The sequence below is a fragment of the Centruroides sculpturatus genome, unplaced genomic scaffold, assembly GCF_000671375.1.
Source record: "Centruroides sculpturatus isolate CEXI.00-Female unplaced genomic scaffold, Cexi_2.0 scaffold336, whole genome shotgun sequence".
NCBI classification, from domain to species: domain Eukaryota; kingdom Metazoa; phylum Arthropoda; class Arachnida; order Scorpiones; family Buthidae; genus Centruroides; species Centruroides sculpturatus.
In genome coordinates this window covers 368,578-388,631 of record NW_019384582.1, presented here as the reverse complement: position 1 = coordinate 388,631, position 20,054 = coordinate 368,578, and the positions used below count along the sequence as shown (strand labels likewise).

At 31.1% G+C, this 20,054-nt stretch overlaps 2 protein-coding genes across 4 annotated transcripts in view; one reads left to right on the top strand and one right to left on the bottom strand.

The window, feature by feature from the left end:
* Positions 1-20,054, bottom strand: part of LOC111624492 (protein dispatched homolog 1-like) — a 90,713-nt gene that overhangs the window by 26,983 nt on the left and 43,676 nt on the right. The gene's annotated exons all lie outside the window — the stretch shown is intronic.
* The window catches only part of LOC111624493, a 105,679-nt gene continuing 94,113 nt past the window's right edge, over positions 8,489-20,054 (top strand). For 2 of the 3 annotated variants that reach the window (XR_002756581.1, XM_023367342.1), the window contains exon 1: positions 8,489-8,782. The gene's annotated coding sequence lies outside the window, so the exon portion shown is untranslated. Of the gene's footprint in view, positions 8,783-8,849; positions 9,237-20,054 lie in introns of those variants that run through there. The other variant, XR_002756582.1, reaches the window with a different exon arrangement.

The window sequence follows — 20,054 nt, the reverse complement described above, 5'->3', positions numbered from 1 at the left end:
TTCATAGATTCTCTTATAGATAGAAAACTAGAAAACCAACGATCATCGACTGGAATCGATCACGTAGCTTATCTTACGTCCGTCAACGCCATATCCACTCTTTGAATACCATATGGTACTCTTAATGGAGTTAGCTTAATAGTGAATAGGAACGAGCGATTCCGTGATTCTAATAGGTGATGCGATCACAGTTTACCAACGAGAATGCGATTAATCTATTGTCATTTCAGCAGATGTACTGTAAGAAAAATGATTAAATAAAACAGATTTTGTAACATTTATTATAGATACTATGAATATATAATATATTATTGATTAAAGTCACAAATAAAATTATAAATCATAGTTCATAGTTGATGTTTATTAAATAACTATAAATATGACATAAATAAAAGTAATTATTTAGTGATTTTCTAATTAATTCAAATATATTTTTCGAATGATTTCTCTAGGCAAGAACATCCATTCACACCAACGCTTGCCTTATCAAAATATATTTCATCAATTCCCATAGATGCGTTTCGGGAGCATTCTTTCTCTCTCAGTACGGCATCAAGGATTCATTATTCTTTTATTTATCAGTACAATTTTATTAAATTTATCATGGTTTTAAATTCGAATGAGCGGAAAACGATAAAAAACCTCAAACAATCTTGAAACTCAACGATTTAAGTGAGTATCGAAGTCAGAATTGAACATTTTTACAACAGCATCCAGACACCTTTTGCCATTTCGATCACCCAACTGAATTCATACTGTTGTAGATTGCATCCATGTATTTTTTAAATTCTCATTATCAAATCTTATATCCATTCAAAAAGTTTCCCCTGAAAGGATAAGCCAGATACGGTACAGATGACTGGCACGATTCGATTGCTAACAGAAAAGTGTGATTTACAGGGGCAAGACGCTACTAATTTGAGGTGGAGAGCGTATATTTTAAATTAAATATATGCTTTCCATAAATAATACAATAAATAATTGCTCGTTTTAAATATGTAAAGCTTACTTAATCATAACTACTACAAGGATATCCATTTTTTAAAAAGTGGCACCTTTTTTTTGGCAAAAATAACTCACATTTAATGAAGTTTATGAACTCAAATAATATCGATTGCCTCTAATGTAGTTAGAAATACACAGATGATAAATATGTTATAGAATTGGAACGAATTCAATCAGATTAATATATAATTAATGAATCTTTTTGTTGTAAATAATAATACTAAAAATGTAAATACTGTACANCCATCCCTCGACCTGTAACCACCAAAATTATATAGCACCAATCTCCTAACATGCAAACCTTGCAAATTTTAAGTTTTTGCCGGAAAAGTTAAGCAATTCGTTGCTAGATTTTATATACAGTATAGCGATATACTGTAATAAGCTATTTTTGCTATAGATTAAGCAGCTTTTGCATTTATTCAAGTAGAATATTATAATGGTAAATAACACTAAACTTTTTATTCCATAAGTATTCTATGCTGAAATGTGGGTACGTCTACTATGCCATAAAATACGGTACTTTTCGCGACCCCCTTTTTAAATTAATCTGTAAACATATTTAATACATACTCCTTGCGCATTATTTCCCTTGCGATGTGACACGACATGCAGACTAAAGAATAAAAAATAGTATATAAATACTTAAAAAATATTCGTAAAAATATTTTTGAAATATGTAGAATTCATTGTAATACATTACTTATAACATAATACAGTATTCAACTTATATAGGCTATTGTTACTAAGCACTTGATCGCTGTTGGCAGTTCAGTCCTAATATTTCGTTTCGCTTTGCTTCGCCACGCGAAATTTTGGATTGAAAATCTGTATTGATATTTAATAATTTATGTAGTAATTCTTTATATAATCAATATTAGTTATATATATATAAGCTTATAGGTACTATCAGTTTTATGTGAATAATAGCTGTGGCTACTATTTCCTATAGCTTGCACTAGTTATTGATACTTTCTTCCTTTCTTCCTTTTTGTATTTTGTATTCTCCTCTTCTCTATTCAGCTCAAACTTTCTAAAGGCCTTTTTTTCTTTCTAATTGTCTCATGAATTTCTTCATTCCACCATTATGTTTCCTTATCCACTCTATTTCCTCCTATTTTTGTAATACCCTAGTTTTTGCATATTTCCTAACTTTTTGAAGCTACCATATTCCTCATAAAAACTCTGCATAACTAACTCTGCATAACCTCTGCTTTTCTAACAAAGTTCCAGTCTTTCTCTTCCGTCAGTTCATTCCTAAACACTTCACAGTTTTCTTTCAATCACCACACCAACTTGCATTCTCTCTTTTTGTGCCTTTTCCTCTTTTTATTGAAATGAACAGTTTTAAATCTAACAAGTAAGACAAAGAATCTATGCTTACCTGCAACTATCTCACTTGGAATAAGTTTACAGTTCCAAAATATGCCCAACTATTTTCTGCTTAACGAAAATAAATCTATCAATACTTTGCCTACAACACTTTTGTTATCAAATGTGTGCGTCTCTTTTTTTTGAAAATACATATTTTCAATTGCCAAGTTGTTTACTAAAGCTTAATTTAATGCCATTCCTTCCTCCTCATTCTTGTTGCCATAACTTGCTTCTCCATGAATGCTTTCATGTATTACTTTATCCTTAATTTTTACCAATGATAAAATTTTTAATTTTAAGCTTGTTTCTTTAAGCCTACACCCTCATTGCTAAGAATAGCTGAGCTCATTTCTCATACCAGTCGGATGTTTTTTATTGTGTATATAGACTATATGTCACGACTAAAGTCCATAAATCGTATAAAGCTAGAATAAACCGGCTAATGTTAACTTTATCTAATTCTTTTGGTTAAAGCAAGTTACAATATAGACTACAAATTTTGAGGTTTATCCGAGTCGGGAGCGGATAAAGCTTGACATTATCCAAAAACGTATTGATGAGGCTAAAACAAAACAAAGTTCGGGATTTATCCACCTCATTTTACATAAAGCGAGGAGAAAATTTAGGGCTTCATTTCAGCTTGAATAATTTGAAATCTTTTCAATGCAGGTTGGATGAATAAATTTTCAATGCAGGTTGGATGAAGGAATTGTCTTTTTTAGAATTTATTATTCCTCTATTGTGTAAAAAATGATATGAACGAAAATAAATGTGGCCGGTTTTTCACTAAAATATCTCTAATTTTAGCCGAAAAAAACCATAGCTTTATAACTAAAAATTGTGGTTTTGGCTTTAAAATAATAATACTGTAATAATAATAATAAATTCTACGCAGGCTGTAAAAATGTTTAGTAACCGATATGAGTCTAGTTAGTTTACAAGTCTACTTATGAAAGGAACGGGCAAGGAGTTGATCATAGTAATAAATTCAATTGAGAAAAGCTAAAAAGTTTCTAGTGTAAGAGAAAACTGCCTGTTTTTGATAGCCTATACAGATTTCTTGGAATTCTATATGCAGACAAATTCAATAAGCCATCAGAATTTTCTCTTATTTGCATACGTCCATTTCTCTCTTCTTAAAATCTATATAACTTCATCTTTCAGAATATCAATCATTTTTATTCACTCCCTTTTTTGGCCTATTTATCATCCTTTCAGTCACTTCTTTCAGTAAAGTCTCTTCTTATACCAAGTCCAGTCCAATATCGTTTTTTCTTTCATTGTTTTATGGATTTTTTTTCTCTCCTCTCAATTTCTAAGATTCGTTATTCTTGATTCTAACTTGTATATTTGTTTTATTTTTTAATAATAATTTAAGGTTTAAAATATAAGTTTAGAATAAAAAATAAATAGTATTTTATTAACGAGTAATAAGATAATATTGGCTACAACAATATGTCGTATAGTACCAGTCTCTATATAATTTTGTTAACAAAGGTTTAGTCTAATGATCTTTCCATTACAAATTATCACAGATATATATACTGATAGGGTAGTAATAATTTATTTTTTACAATTAACTGCTTTTATTGTATGTCATCTACTATATTGGTGACATTATTTTTATTTTCTAAATTTCGCATATTTTTCTGAGTAGATAATTCTTAGATTTAAAATGATTTTTCATAACATATCTATATTCTAAAATGTAATAGACTAACTTATATAGAAAAATACAATACAGTACAGTAGATCGAGAAACTGAACGGATAAAAAATAAATGTTAATGGAAATTATATAACATATTAGCAAGTTTTTTTTTCTTTTTTGAATTGCCAAATGGGAGTGGTTAAATACCCAAAACCCGAGTATGCATGGCTTTAATATCGGGCCTCGGCCGTCCCCATTGTGGGCCTGGCCGAAATCAAACGATAGGATGAAAAATAGGCCCTCTTGATACCCATAGAGCGGAAAGAATCAAAAATGAAAAAAAAAATCAATATCAAACAGGACTACAAATTAAACTGTGATTTTCGATTTTCATGTTGACAAAAGTGACATTTGTTCACATGAAAATCGAAAATCGTAGAATTCTAACTACTGTATACTAGTTATCAAAATACGGACAGATTAGCATTAAAGGTACTCATACAGCGGGAGAAAATACTTGTAAATTTCAATCTAATAAATATAGACATATAATATAAAGTTTCAATTTACATTTTCCTTTGGGGCACAGAATGCAATTTTAAATATAAGAAAACTATTTTACCATTTAGTCAAGTACAGTACTATCGAACTAAAAATGCCGTTATAATGAAGAGCTCGTGTTTTCTAAGCAACAGAGCCGATACATTTGCTTACATAATGTTACCACCTAGATAACAAATACAATAATAATCATCAAAAATTTACCACCTTTTATCAGATTTAAATCTGAGTGGTTGATTTAAGTATAAATTGCGCGATCAGTTGAAAGGTACGAACTGTCCGTACCTACTATATACAATTCAGTCAGCTTGTTTTGCCTATAATTAAAAAAAAGACGAAAAATACAGTGGGTGATCAGTTAAAGAAACAAATCGGATAACGAACACTTTTGCGAAAGATTTTTATGATCGGACAACGAACACATGATCGGACAACGAACACATGATCGGATAACGAACACTTCACCGAACAAACATAAAAAGAAGCGACGGAAATAGCAAATAGCGATTGATTTTCCTTTGTCTTCAGGTAACTTTTTGGAGCGCGTGAGACGTCAACGTTGACGCTCAATCCGATATATACTGATCAGATAGTATTCCTCGAACTTTGAAATACAGTACTCCCTTATAATTCCAGCCTTATATTTTTCTGACAAACAATTCTTTTATAGTATTCGCGAGACTGTCGGGCGGGCACTCATTAAGTTTTGCGTCGGTTTTTATTTTTAAAAGGTGAGAGTGTAATAGCAAAGATGGGCAGATAATGTCTGATGTTGCTGGGCAGTATGGCTTGAACAAATCTACAGTAGGCCGCATTTCAATCTTATCTAAGAAAGATACAGTATAATTAAGAAAACTCAAGCAGCTAAAAGAGTAACAAATATCACATCTGAGAAATAAAGAATATTGAAGAGCTCATTATGGAACCTGAACGGATCTGACGACAGAAGAACGCCAAGAACTCTTGAATGAAGAATACCAAGAAACTCGGCGAGATATGTTTTATTATGAAAAAGAAGATTAATGCCGATATCTTCCATTAATTAAAGATCTTTTGAAGAAGTGGGGGATGTCAGATCAACGATCTTACAATGACATACAAACCAGATTGAGGTTAATAGGCTTGGGAATCTCTACAATTNCTAATGTAGTTAGAAATACACAGATGATAAATATGTTATAGAATTGGAACGAATTCAATCAGATTAATATATAATTAATGAATCTTTTTGTTGTAAATAATAATACTAAAAATGTAAATACTGTACAATATTTTAATTTTAAAAAATGTCAATAATGACACGTTCTCTGTTTTGCAGACATGGTTAATTTCATTAAGACCGCTCTTAATAATAGTAATTTTCTGATTATCAACATAATTATTCCGAAGAGATGCTTTATTTTTCTATTATTTCAATATGAATTAAAATTAAAATGATGGTGAAAATATTCGAGAATATAAATATAGTGTAAAATGAGGATTAAAAGTTTATAAATTTTAAAAAAAGGATTTACTGTAAAATTATTATTTGTTTGTGAAACGATCGAGTTAACTTGTATGGCTTTTAACAGAGTAATATTAAAAATGAAAAAATAATTATATAATTATCTATTGTTAAATCATAAACAAAAAACTAGGGTTGCATTTACTTATCTTTTATGAATGAAAATATTATAATAATTAGAATAGAATAGATTAAAACGGCTCTGGCAAACTATTCTGTAATCGTTATTTATATTTTTATCTACAGTTATTAGATCCATAATTATATGTTGGATTGTCAACCGTCCTGATTTAAGCAGAATGGTTATTTTTACTGATAATTTCCTTGTCTGATCTATATTAACGAAACTGCAAAAATCTCGGTTTGGAAACTCGATTATCCGAACTTGATGGGATCAGGAGTCTTTTGGATAAACTAGAAAATCATTTGTTTTCGTGTTTTGGGTACATCAAGCACCGTGCATTTAAAGTTTCTTGAAATATAAATACTAGTGATGCAACGAATAGTATATTCGGCCTCAGGCCGAATACCGAATATTCGACCAGGAGCGTGGCCAAATAGCCGAATATTCGGCCAAACTTGATTAACGCACGTACGAAAATTGGCACGCAAACAGCATTATGGCAAGGATCGCGCAGCCTGGTCTCTATTGGCCCGCTGTCACTACGCTTCGCCAATCGCGTTAATTCTTGACAGTTGTAGAGGACAGACACGAGCGTCATAGCAGTATGTGATAAGTGATGATATCAAATGTGGATAACAATGAAATGACCTACACATGTAAATAACGGGAAAAGAACAGAGAAGGACCGCGAAGTGAAAATGTGAAAATAAATAATGAAATTGAGTTGATAACATAATCGAACGAGTCAAGCAGCTTATTGGAGCGAAATTCGCGGCAGTCAATGCCAAATAATTGTTCTAATAGATTTCAGAAAGCTAAATGCTTGTAATGAAAGTCACTTAGCGTGCACGGGCGAAAGCTCGAGACCGTTCAGGTTACCAAGCTGTCTGGAACTTCAGTTATGATAAATAATTTGTACTATGAAACAAAAAAGTTAATTTAATTTTCATGTTTATAATAAGGGATGATTTCATAAAAACGCTCTACAGATCATTAATTATTATTATTTTTTTCACATTTTATGACTTAAGTTTCGATCTAATGTGCCCACGCACTAAAAATTTTCATACAAATTTTTTACTTTACCCTTTTAGGGTTGAATTTCGTAAAATCTTTTCTTAGTACGCCTAAACTTTACAAAAGGAACACACCCTCAAATTTTTAAGTTTCTTGCACCAGTAGTTTTGGCTTTGCGTTAATTATCCTATCAGGACTTGCTCTTTTATATAAAGTATATAGATGACTACGTAATAAGTAGATAGTTTTCATTTGATTTGTTACCTTTTTTTGATCTCTTAAAAAATAACTTAGTTATATTACTTTTTCTTTGAACTTTTACATAAATAAGCAAAAAATTGCGCTTTCTGGAACTTGAAATGTATGTTCAACATTAATATAAGTTACCAAAATAATTAATTTACTGTGTTTTTGTTATTTCTTACTCCATTTTTAGGTATTCGGTATTCGGCCGAATAGTGATTACATATTCGGTATTCGGCCGAATACCGAATAGTAACCGAATATTCGTTGCATCATTAATAAATACCGTAATGCAATTACTGTATTTAAAGCTTAATTAATTTACTCAAAATCTAACGTAATGTTACGTACGCATGTGTGGCTTAATTTCGCAGAACTACAATCGACAGATGATATAGTAATTTCTTGTTAAATGCAGAGTTTGGTCTTATGTATTGTATTACGTCGGCGCAATACATATGTTATTTGTCAATTAACGAATGTTTGCCTGTAGATGTACTATTTGTTAAACTGTTTGTCTGTTTGTTAAATAACTTTCACGTGTACACAAATACGTCTATTCATCGAATATCTGGACAACGGTCNCTTGGAATAAGTTTACAGTTCCAAAATATGCCCAACTATTTTCTGCTTAACGAAAATAAATCTATCAATACTTTGCCTACAACACTTTTGTTATCAAATGTGTGCGTCTCTTTTTTTTGAAAATACATATTTTCAATTGCCAAGTTGTTTACTAAAGCTTAATTTAATGCCATTCCTTCCTCCTCATTCTTGTTGCCATAACTTGCTTCTCCATGAATGCTTTCATGTATTACTTTATCCTTAATTTTTACCAATGATAAAATTTTTAATTTTAAGCTTGTTTCTTTAAGCCTACACCCTCATTGCTAAGAATAGCTGAGCTCATTTCTCATACCAGTCGGATGTTTTTTATTGTGTATATAGACTATATGTCACGACTAAAGTCCATAAATCGTCCATTTGAGGTTTGTGTTGATGGGATATTTTTTGTTTTTTTGTCGAACGGATTACTCATTCAATACTTGAAATTTGTTCGTATTCTATAGGAATGTGATTATATTATACTCTTAAAGTTTTCGTCGAAAAGAAAAGTATTAAAATGAAATTTTGTTTAGTATGAAAAAATTCAGAATGGAGGTGTTAACAAACGAAGAATATTAAGAAAACATTAAATTAGCATATTGCTGAATTCGTGTAAAGATGATCATTTCAAATGGAAAAGTTTCATGTGCTACTGAAAACTATTGGATAAAAAGTGGCCAGCCTATTAAACCAGTAATGTAAGTTGAATTTATTATATTTTAATATCATACAAGTATTAATTAAAAAATAATATATGTATGTTAGAGGCTGTCCGAGTGTTACATCAGCAAAAATTTCTGTTTTTTGATCCCCCATCATCACCAGTCATTAGGAATCAAGATACCTTCCCTAATTATGTCATCAGTCAGAAGATTAAATCATTTTCAAATATATAGGAATTATCTTTAATTTTGTGATGACTGGAGAGAAAAATAAATGGTGGGTGCAATCCTAAATCATCAAAAATTCACTCTCCCTTCTCCTATCGTCAGATACAAATAAATCTTCTCTACCCATGAGTTACTGATATAATACTTTGAATGGTTCTTTACAGTAACAAGTTAATGAATATAAATATACATCTTAATTTTAATATTTTAGTAAATGATATATTTGAATACTTTTTTGATTAATAAAAAATGTAATTCGTGAAATCGATAAATAAATTTCTATTTTGGGATTTAGATCATCATTACCTGTACAATTTTTGAGCACTTTTTACACTGTAATGTACTATACTGTACTGTACAATGATGTACTTTGGCAAACCTCATCCCCTTTAATTATATTAACAAAAATTCGTGTAACCTCTGACATTGAAGAAATGACAAGTGACACCCATCTATCTTCCCATCCCTCGACCTGTAACCACCAAAATTATATAGCACCAATCTCCTAACATGCAAACCTTGCAAATTTTAAGTTTTTGCCGGAAAAGTTAAGCAATTCGTTGCTAGATTTTATATACAGTATAGCGATATACTGTAATAAGCTATTTTTGCTATAGATTAAGCAGCTTTTGCATTTATTCAAGTAGAATATTATAATGGTAAATAACACTAAACTTTTTATTCCATAAGTATTCTATGCTGAAATGTGGGTACGTCTACTATGCCATAAAATACGGTACTTTTCGCGACCCCCTTTTTAAATTAATCTGTAAACATATTTAATACATACTCCTTGCGCATTATTTCCCTTGCGATGTGACACGACATGCAGACTAAAGAATAAAAAATAGTATATAAATACTTAAAAAATATTCGTAAAAATATTTTTGAAATATGTAGAATTCATTGTAATACATTACTTATAACATAATACAGTATTCAACTTATATAGGCTATTGTTACTAAGCACTTGATCGCTGTTGGCAGTTCAGTCCTAATATTTCGTTTCGCTTTGCTTCGCCACGCGAAATTTTGGATTGAAAATCTGTATTGATATTTAATAATTTATGTAGTAATTCTTTATATAATCAATATTAGTTATATATATATAAGCTTATAGGTACTATCAGTTTTATGTGAATAATAGCTGTGGCTACTATTTCCTATAGCTTGCACTAGTTATTGATACTTTCTTCCTTTCTTCCTTTTTGTATTTTGTATTCTCCTCTTCTCTATTCAGCTCAAACTTTCTAAAGGCCTTTTTTTCTTTCTAATTGTCTCATGAATTTCTTCATTCCACCATTATGTTTCCTTATCCACTCTATTTCCTCCTATTTTTGTAATACCCTAGTTTTTGCATATTTCCTAACTTTTTGAAGCTACCATATTCCTCATAAAAACTCTGCATAACTAACTCTGCATAACCTCTGCTTTTCTAACAAAGTTCCAGTCTTTCTCTTCCGTCAGTTCATTCCTAAACACTTCACAGTTTTCTTTCAATCACCACACCAACTTGCATTCTCTCTTTTTGTGCCTTTTCCTCTTTTTATTGAAATGAACAGTTTTAAATCTAACAAGTAAGACAAAGAATCTATGCTTACCTGCAACTATCTCACTTGGAATAAGTTTACAGTTCCAAAATATGCCCAACTATTTTCTGCTTAACGAAAATAAATCTATCAATACTTTGCCTACAACACTTTTGTTATCAAATGTGTGCGTCTCTTTTTTTTGAAAATACATATTTTCAATTGCCAAGTTGTTTACTAAAGCTTAATTTAATGCCATTCCTTCCTCCTCATTCTTGTTGCCATAACTTGCTTCTCCATGAATGCTTTCATGTATTACTTTATCCTTAATTTTTACCAATGATAAAATTTTTAATTTTAAGCTTGTTTCTTTAAGCCTACACCCTCATTGCTAAGAATAGCTGAGCTCATTTCTCATACCAGTCGGATGTTTTTTATTGTGTATATAGACTATATGTCACGACTAAAGTCCATAAATCGTATAAAGCTAGAATAAACCGGCTAATGTTAACTTTATCTAATTCTTTTGGTTAAAGCAAGTTACAATATAGACTACAAATTTTGAGGTTTATCCGAGTCGGGAGCGGATAAAGCTTGACATTATCCAAAAACGTATTGATGAGGCTAAAACAAAACAAAGTTCGGGATTTATCCACCTCATTTTACATAAAGCGAGGAGAAAATTTAGGGCTTCATTTCAGCTTGAATAATTTGAAATCTTTTCAATGCAGGTTGGATGAATAAATTTTCAATGCAGGTTGGATGAAGGAATTGTCTTTTTTAGAATTTATTATTCCTCTATTGTGTAAAAAATGATATGAACGAAAATAAATGTGGCCGGTTTTTCACTAAAATATCTCTAATTTTAGCCAAAAAAAATCATAGCTTTATAACTAAAAATTGTGGTTTTGGCTTTAAAATAATAATACTGTAATAATAATAATAAATTCTACGCAGGCTGTAAAAATGTTTAGTAACCGATATGAGTCTAGTTAGTTTACAAGTCTACTTATGAAGGGAACGGGCAAGGAGTTGATCATAGTAATAAATTCAATTGAGAAAAGCTAAAAAGTTTCTAGTGTAAGAGAAAACTGCCTGTTTTTGATAGCCTATACAGATTTCTTGGAATTCTATATGCAGACAAATTCAATAAGCCATCAGAATTTTCTCTTATTTGCATACGTCCATTTCTCTCTTCTTAAAATCTATATAACTTCATCTTTCAGAATATCAATCATTTTTATTCACTCCCTTTTTTGGCCTATTTATCATCCTTTCAGTCACTTCTTTCAGTAAAGTCTCTTCTTATACCAAGTCCAGTCCAATATCGTTTTTTCTTTCATTGTTTTATGGATTTTTTTTCTCTCCTCTCAATTTCTAAGATTCGTTATTCTTGATTCTAACTTGTATATTTGTTTTATTTTTTAATAATAATTTAAGGTTTAAAATATAAGTTTAGAATAAAAAATAAATAGTATTTTATTAACGAGTAATAAGATAATATTGGCTACAACAATATGTCGTATAGTACCAGTCTCTATATAATTTTGTTAACAAAGGTTTAGTCTAATGATCTTTCCATTACAAATTATCACAGATATATATACTGATAGGGTAGTAATAATTTATTTTTTACAATTAACTGCTTTTATTGTATGTCATCTACTATATTGGTAACATTATTTTTATTTTCTAAATTTCGCATATTTTTCTGAGTAGATAATTCTTAGATTTAAAATGATTTTTCATAACATATCTATATTCTAAAATGTAATAGACTAACTTATATAGAAAAATACAATACAGTACAGTAGATCGAGAAACTGAACGGATAAAAAATAAATGTTAATGGAAATTATATAACATATTAGCAAGTTTTTTTTTCTTTTTTGAATTGCCAAATGGGAGTGGTTAAATACCCAAAACCCGAGTATGCATGGCTTTAATATCGGGCCTCGGCCGTCCCCATTGTGGGCCTGGCCGAAATCAAACGATAGGATGAAAAATAGGCCCTCTTGGTACCCATAGAGCGGAAAGAATCAAAAAAAAATCAATATCAAACAGGACTAGAAATTAAACTGTAATTTTCGATTTTCATGTTGACAAAAGTGACATTTGTTCATATGAAAATCGAAAATCGTAGAATTCTAACTACTGTATACTAGAGTTACCAAAATACGGACAGATTAGCATTAAAAGTACTTAACAGCGGGACAAAATACTGTAAAGGGAATTTATTCATATATTTCAATCTAATAAATATAGACATATAATATAAAGTTTCAATTTACACTTTCCTTTGGGGCACCGAATGCAATTTTAAATATAAGAAAACTATTTTACCATTTAGTCAAGTACAGTACTATCGAACTAAAAATGCCGTTATAATGAATGAGCTCGTGTTTTCTAAGCAACAGAGCCGATACATTTGCTTACATAATGTTACCACCTAGATAACAAATACAATAATAATCATCAAAAATTTACCACCTTTTATCAGATTTAAATCTGAGTGGTTGATTTAAGTATAAATTGCGCGATCAGTTGAAAGGTACGAACTGTCCGTACCTACTATATACAATTCAGTCAGCTTGTTTTGCCTATAATTAAAAAAAAGACGAAAAATACAGTGGGTGATCAGTTAAAGAAACAAATCGGATAACGAACACTTTTGCGAAAGATTTTTATGATCGGACAACGAACACATGATCGGACAACGAACACATGATCGGATAACGAACACTTCACCGAACAAACATAAAAAGAAGCGACGGAAATAGCAAATAGCGATTGATTTTCCTTTGTCTTCAGGTAACTTTTTGGAGCGCGTGAGACGTCAACGTTGACGCTCAATCCGATATATACTGATCAGATAGTATTCCTCGAACTTTGAAATACAGTACTCCCTTATAATTCCAGCCTTATATTTTTCTGACAAACAATTCTTTTATAGTATTCGCGAGACTGTCGGGCGGGCACTCATTAAGTTTTGCGTCGGTTTTTATTTTTAAAAGGTGAGAGTGTAATAGCAAAGATGGGCAGATAATGTCTGATGTTGCTGGGCAGTATGGCTTGAACAAATCTACAGTAGGCCGCATTTCAATCTTATCTAAGAAAGATACAGTATAATTAAGAAAACTCAAGCAGCTAAAAGAGTAACAAATATCACATCTGAGAAATAAAGAATATTGAAGAGCTCATTATGGAACCTGAACGGATCTGACGACAGAAGAACGCCAAGAACTCTTGAATGAAGAATACCAAGAAACTCGGCGAGATATGTTTTATTATGAAAAAGAAGATTAATGCCGATATCTTCCATTAATTAAAGATCTTTTGAAGAAGTGGGGGATGTCAGATCAACGATCTTACAATGACATACAAACCAGATTGAGGTTAATAGGCTTGGGAATCTCTACAATTACAATGTTATTAATTCTGAAAATCCTGAAGGAGAGAGAAAAGCAATCGACATTAGACAGGTTATTTAACCCCCACAAACAAAAAACCATGACTAATAAAAATGCAAGTCTGTGTATATATGTATTTTTATTATTACATATAAATAAACATAATAAGAAAGTATATATTTTTTAATTTTTGGGGTCTCCAGAACGAATTAATCAAATTCCCATACAAACCTATGGTAAATTGATAATCGGTTAACGAACAGTCTTGGAAGAGATTATGTTCGTTAACCGATCACCCACTGTACTTCATTTTCATTTTGCCTTTTTGTTACAAACTTGTAAATTATTTGCAAATTGATCGTTTCGTTACTAGTTTCTGTGGATTTTTTTAAAAAACTTCAAAGTTTTTTGACTTTTTTTCTTCCTAACTTATCACACAAGAAACTCCTATTGATATAGCTTTTATTAGTGGAAATGCATTTCAGGTCCTATTTAGTCCTTATTGTTTGTACAGATATTAGCTAATTATTAAATACAAATTGAAATTAAAAATTGGGCAATTGACTAAAACAAATTTTTGAATAAAACTAATAAATGGAAGTAAAAACTTTTATTCAAAAAAGGTTTAAAACAGGGGTGGCCAACCTTTTTAGCAGGCGGGCCAAACTTTAGAAATAATATTTCCTGCCGGGCCACTCACTCACCTAATATTTTTTTTGTTAATTAAAGTAAACAAGCAAGCGTGCTACAGCTTCAACCACATCGTTGCTTTCCAGTAGCTGAGATCGTGGTCAAACACTTGCCTGGTTTAATGTAAAAAAACACAAAAAATAGGTATATTTATTTTTTTGAAGAAAATAAAACATAACCGAGAATCAAACATATTTATTAGACAATTTAAAAATATTTAAAAGTGAGACATCTGACTTTGTTTTACAGAACTAAGTGCATCAAAATTGATCTCCACTGATGTTGTCGCTACACGCAAACAGTTTTCCAAATGAACATCAGTAATTCGTGTTCTGACTTGTGATTTGATGTACATGTACTTCATGCGACTAAAAAGTTGTTCACATGCATAAGTGTTTCCACATAGCGAAACCATCGATAGAGCATGTTTGTAAAACGCAGGATATTTATCCTTGTCCAAATACGTTTCATAGAACTCTTCCAAACCTTCTTAACTCTTCTAATGTTCATTTGGTGACATGAACAATAAAGTTAACATTTATGTTCATTTGACCTAGCTCTGCGGGCCGCAACACGACCCCCGGCGGGCCGCATGTTGGCCACACCTGGTTTAAAACATTGTTCTAACATTTTATTTGGTTTCAATTTTTTGCTTACATGTTAGATTGAAGGAAAAAACAGCCTATAATAATGCTAAGCAATACTCAAAAGAATTTTTTTTTATCTTTTTAATAGATTTTATATAGAAGAAAGTTTTTTTGATCTGCTTATCAATTAGAAATATACTAAAGCCTTATCTTACGAAGTGGCTGGGTTTCTAGCACATTGTTTATAAAGTGAATCGTTCGTAAATTGAGGTAAAATTGTAATGTAACTAACTAAATGAGATTAGTTCATTCAGTATGAAAGTTAACTATAAAAAATATAATGTTTTTCCATCAAAATATCTCCAAATTCGTTAAGAACAGTAATATTACGCTGCAGACACATTGCGTTTATGCTTTTATTTTCCGTATTCCTTTGTTCATGTTTTTGATTTTTTGCCATTGATTTTAAAATTTTCGTTAAAAGAGGAAATGTAAAACGAGACCTTACTGTAATTGAAATGTAAGAAAATAATACAAATATTCAGAGACGAGTGATTTTAAACCTGATATAGTTTAACTTAACTAGACATTATTGTCTCTAGATTTGTTCGTCGAGATGGGGGTATCTTATTTATCTATCATTCTTCTATTAATATCGTTAAAGTATTCTAATATCTTGATTATTCTTGCTTCAAAGGAAAGTCTGCATACATCCTATAAGTTTTAAACTACCTGTAGTGTCGCCATGAAAGTAATCGGCACCTATAGGAAAGTAACCATGAGCAGCCCATTGAACGTGATTTTAAGTGCTGCTACCGGAGAAATACTAAATTAAAGAAAATTAACTCGAAAACTAACAAAAATAGGCAAAAAATAAATAAAGAAAAGTCTAATTACAAAATGAAAGAGCATTTATATAGTGAGAATTCTTTAGTTCCGGACTTACCTTTGAATCCTTTATGTAAATTGCTGAGATACCTATTCTGTTTTACGATTATATGTATATAGTCCCTCATCTGTTATGTTTGTCTTTCAAATATTTTGGATTTTTTTAGTTCTTGTGGTAAATTTTCTAAATTTAAACTAATTTTATGCAGTGATTTTAATTTGTTTAATATTACATAAGATTGAAAATAGACCATGTTTTTCTTATTTGGTATTATCGCAAGTATATTTATTACATTATTATTTTAAGCAAATTGTTAATTTTCCTATTAGATATACACTTTCTTATATCTTGTCATTTATAAATTTATATAGTAATTGGATTTAATAGTCTCTACATCATCTGACAAAAATAAACATCTTGCATACAACAAAATAAAACTACCTACAGAATACGAAATCTAACACAAAGATTCATTTCACAATGCATATGATATGTGGGAGATAACATGACAAACTACTTCAAAATGGCGACTGTTCTAAAGAAAACAATAAGCGTAGTTTAGGTTTTTTGAAACAAATTCGGTTATCACAAGGCAGCATCGTTACAGAACTCGGTATGGAAAAATATCCACTTTCAGATAATGCTAGGTTAGTTAAAACAATTTCATGAAACTAATACTGTTCAGAACAAAAAAGGTGCGGGATGATCAAATCCAGGAAGTGTTTTTCTCAGCTGAAGTCTCCATATAAACCCAAAAAAGAAAGAAAGCGTTTTTTCTCGAAGCCTATAAAAATCAACTAAACGAGTTTCTTTGCTGTTAAGTATACTACAAACGACTGTTTGGAGGAACACCGTGCATAATGTTAAGTATTGTGGAGTATTGATTTTAGATATAATAAAATTTTGAGTTACACTTTCATATTCTGTAAGCAGTTTTTTTTTCCTTGTTTCTGGTTGGAAACTTATAGAACACGACAATCGACAATAATCAATTTAAAATCACAATGTATATGTATTTTCTATTATAATATTTCATATTTAAATACCGAATAAAATAATCATACGTATCACATAATTATTAGAGTTTCGTTAATTGGATTTTCGTTTATCTTGGAAGAAGCTTCCAGAAATTAATCATACAGGATTCTTCTAATAAATATAAATATAGTTGAATCTGTCTATCTCAAACATGTTTGTCTCGGAATTTATTTTTTTCCCTGCATTTTCAGCCTATTTCTCATGTTTATCTCAAATAATTTTCTCCCAAAATCTCTACATCTCAAACTATGGACTAAAGTGTCAATTACAAATTCAATGATCAGCGATTACATTTTCATAGCCTAAATTGTAGTAAACCCGTTGCATAAACCCTACTTTTCTCTGATTGACTACAAGTTTGGTTTGCCTCTTATTGTTTGAAGAAAGCCAGGCATTAAAAACTGTTGGCAAACTATTTCTGTTAAGATATGTCAAAAATGTTTTATGTATACTTAATACGGGTGTGTACTGTACAGTACTTGCTATTGTATTAATACAATACGGTACCTCCAGTCATACCTATTACTGTTTACAGTGTAAACAGGAACCTCTATATCGCGGTACCAGAGATTCTTTTCTCTCTCGTGAGATTCGACTTAGACAGGTTCAACTGTATTTTAAAGTGATATCTTACCATCAAACTATTAACAAATTATGAAAAATACATACATACATATTAAAAATTTAGAGTCGAATTCAAATAATGAATTTTGAGTTTAAGATAATAAGTCAACTGTTAAACATAGAAAGGAAACAACGGATGTAGCCTAATATCCGGCGTCAGCAGCGGCAACAGAGCCACAGTATTAAAACTGGTAAGAAGAAACGAAGTGACCTTGATCGCGATGGCTCCAGTCCAACCAAGCAATTAAAGTTATAAATCGATTTTCATTTGCAACAAATTTAAAATTGAATTACATCTGTATGATTTTAATAAGATTAAAATATATCCTACTAATTTATCTGTAAATTGAAATGCTGTATAACCAAGGTTCGAAATTATAATGTTTTATATTGATTCTTCAATTTAAATTAGTCTCCTGTTTGTAAACAGAGCGTTGGTATGTCTCGTAAATTTTTAAACACCTTTTTTTATTTGCCTTGTTTTTAATATTAAAATTATTGCAAAGAGAAACTAGCATGGTCGAAGCTGCTAAGGTATACAGCGCTCTGATGGACCAGGATGGGAGGAAATAACCAAATTAAAAAAGATTGTTCTAATATACAGTAATAAAATATTAGGAAAAGTGGGTGAACTTGCTAAACTTAGTCCTTCTGTATAGTCTTTGTTTGTGAATCATTGCTTGCCAGAGTTTTGGGGTCCACTATTCTCGTCAGCTCTCCATTTTTGTTGAGTTCTGGATGCACTGGGTAATGGCTGCAGATAGCGCGTATGCGTTCGTAACACAAAAATGAGATGTCCCTGGAGACACCAAAATTCGAATTACGGCGGTTTCGCCGTAGATCGAATTATAATCCAGAACAAACTTCAAATACTGCATGAATTGCTAGATGTTGGGCAATATCGATAAAGGATACTAAATAAGTATGATAAATTTGCAACTTTATTTTTAATTTTTTTGGAGATTTTGCCTCTAAAGGTAAAAAGCTCTATCTCTGTCTGTGTTTTCTCATGTAAAGTTTCGATTTTGATGAACAATCGCTATTCGGTACGTATGGCAATTCTCATTGTCCTTTTGATCCGCATTGTGGCTCCTTGCTTATCCGGAATAATGCCACCTAAAGTATACAAACAACACAGCTGCACTTCCCTTATCTCTAATCTAAACTACGCAAAGTGTGAATCATTTCATCACCCATGTGAGAGTTTGGCTAGATTTGCATAAATTTTTGATTGACATCCGTATATTGGTTGAATGGCCGAGCGGTTCAAGTGGTAGTCTACTACACTGGGAGACCCGGGATCGAATACGGACTGGTCGAAAAAACTAGGAATTTTGTGGTGGTCCATCTGGATACGTTGGGTCTCGTCCCTCACCAACTTGGTCGCCCTATTGTGGGCCTAGCCAAACACATTATGACGGCTCTTTTAGCACCCCATTGTGCCTACAGAGCAGAATCATAAAATTATTTTTGTATTTTGTTTTCTTTATCTTTAAATTACATCAGAAACATGTCACTCAGTTTGTTCATTTTAATAGTAAAATTACTTATTACGTACGTACGAAAAATTATTACTAGGTTTAGATCTAATCCAAAGTTATCCAAAGTGATTCCAACTAAAGATGAGAGTTTTCAAATTATGATGAGAGAATTGAGAAGTATTCCATTGTTCCGAGAACTTATGCTAGATGTTCGAATACTTCTCGAGTGCGATTCTTTAAGGTCAGACAACAGCGTACAAAATTAGAGTACCAAGAACTATAGTCTCGCTCTACTGTTGGAAATTCTAATCGAGTTACAATAATACAAAGACTAAGTTATTTTTGTGATCTGATTTCGAGAAATTTTAGTACTCTAATTAATTAATAACTTCAATCTGTATTTATCAACAATGTTAATCAACTTGTTCTCAAGTACTCGGTACTAATTAATAACTACTCTACAGTCCGTACAAGACAAATTGGTAGCGTTGTGTTGCATTATTCTAATTGTTTTCAATGAATTACATTCGTTGCTTGTTCTTGAGATCTCGGTTTTCGGAAGCTCGTTCTTCATTTTTAAAAATAATTGATTCTGCCCCTGATTAATTCCATTAGACACTTTGTATTAGAATAGCTCCTACTCATGTAATAATCGTTTATCTGAATAGTTTGTCATCGAGAAGAGGGAAAAGCTGAGCATTTTTCTTCGAGCTCGGTGAAAACTTAGGAGCATCTTGTAGTTCCTACCCATAAAAATTAATGTTATTTTTTTTCTAACAGAAAATAAAATCTTTAAATACTTTTTATTAATAAAAAGCAGTCTCAACTTCAT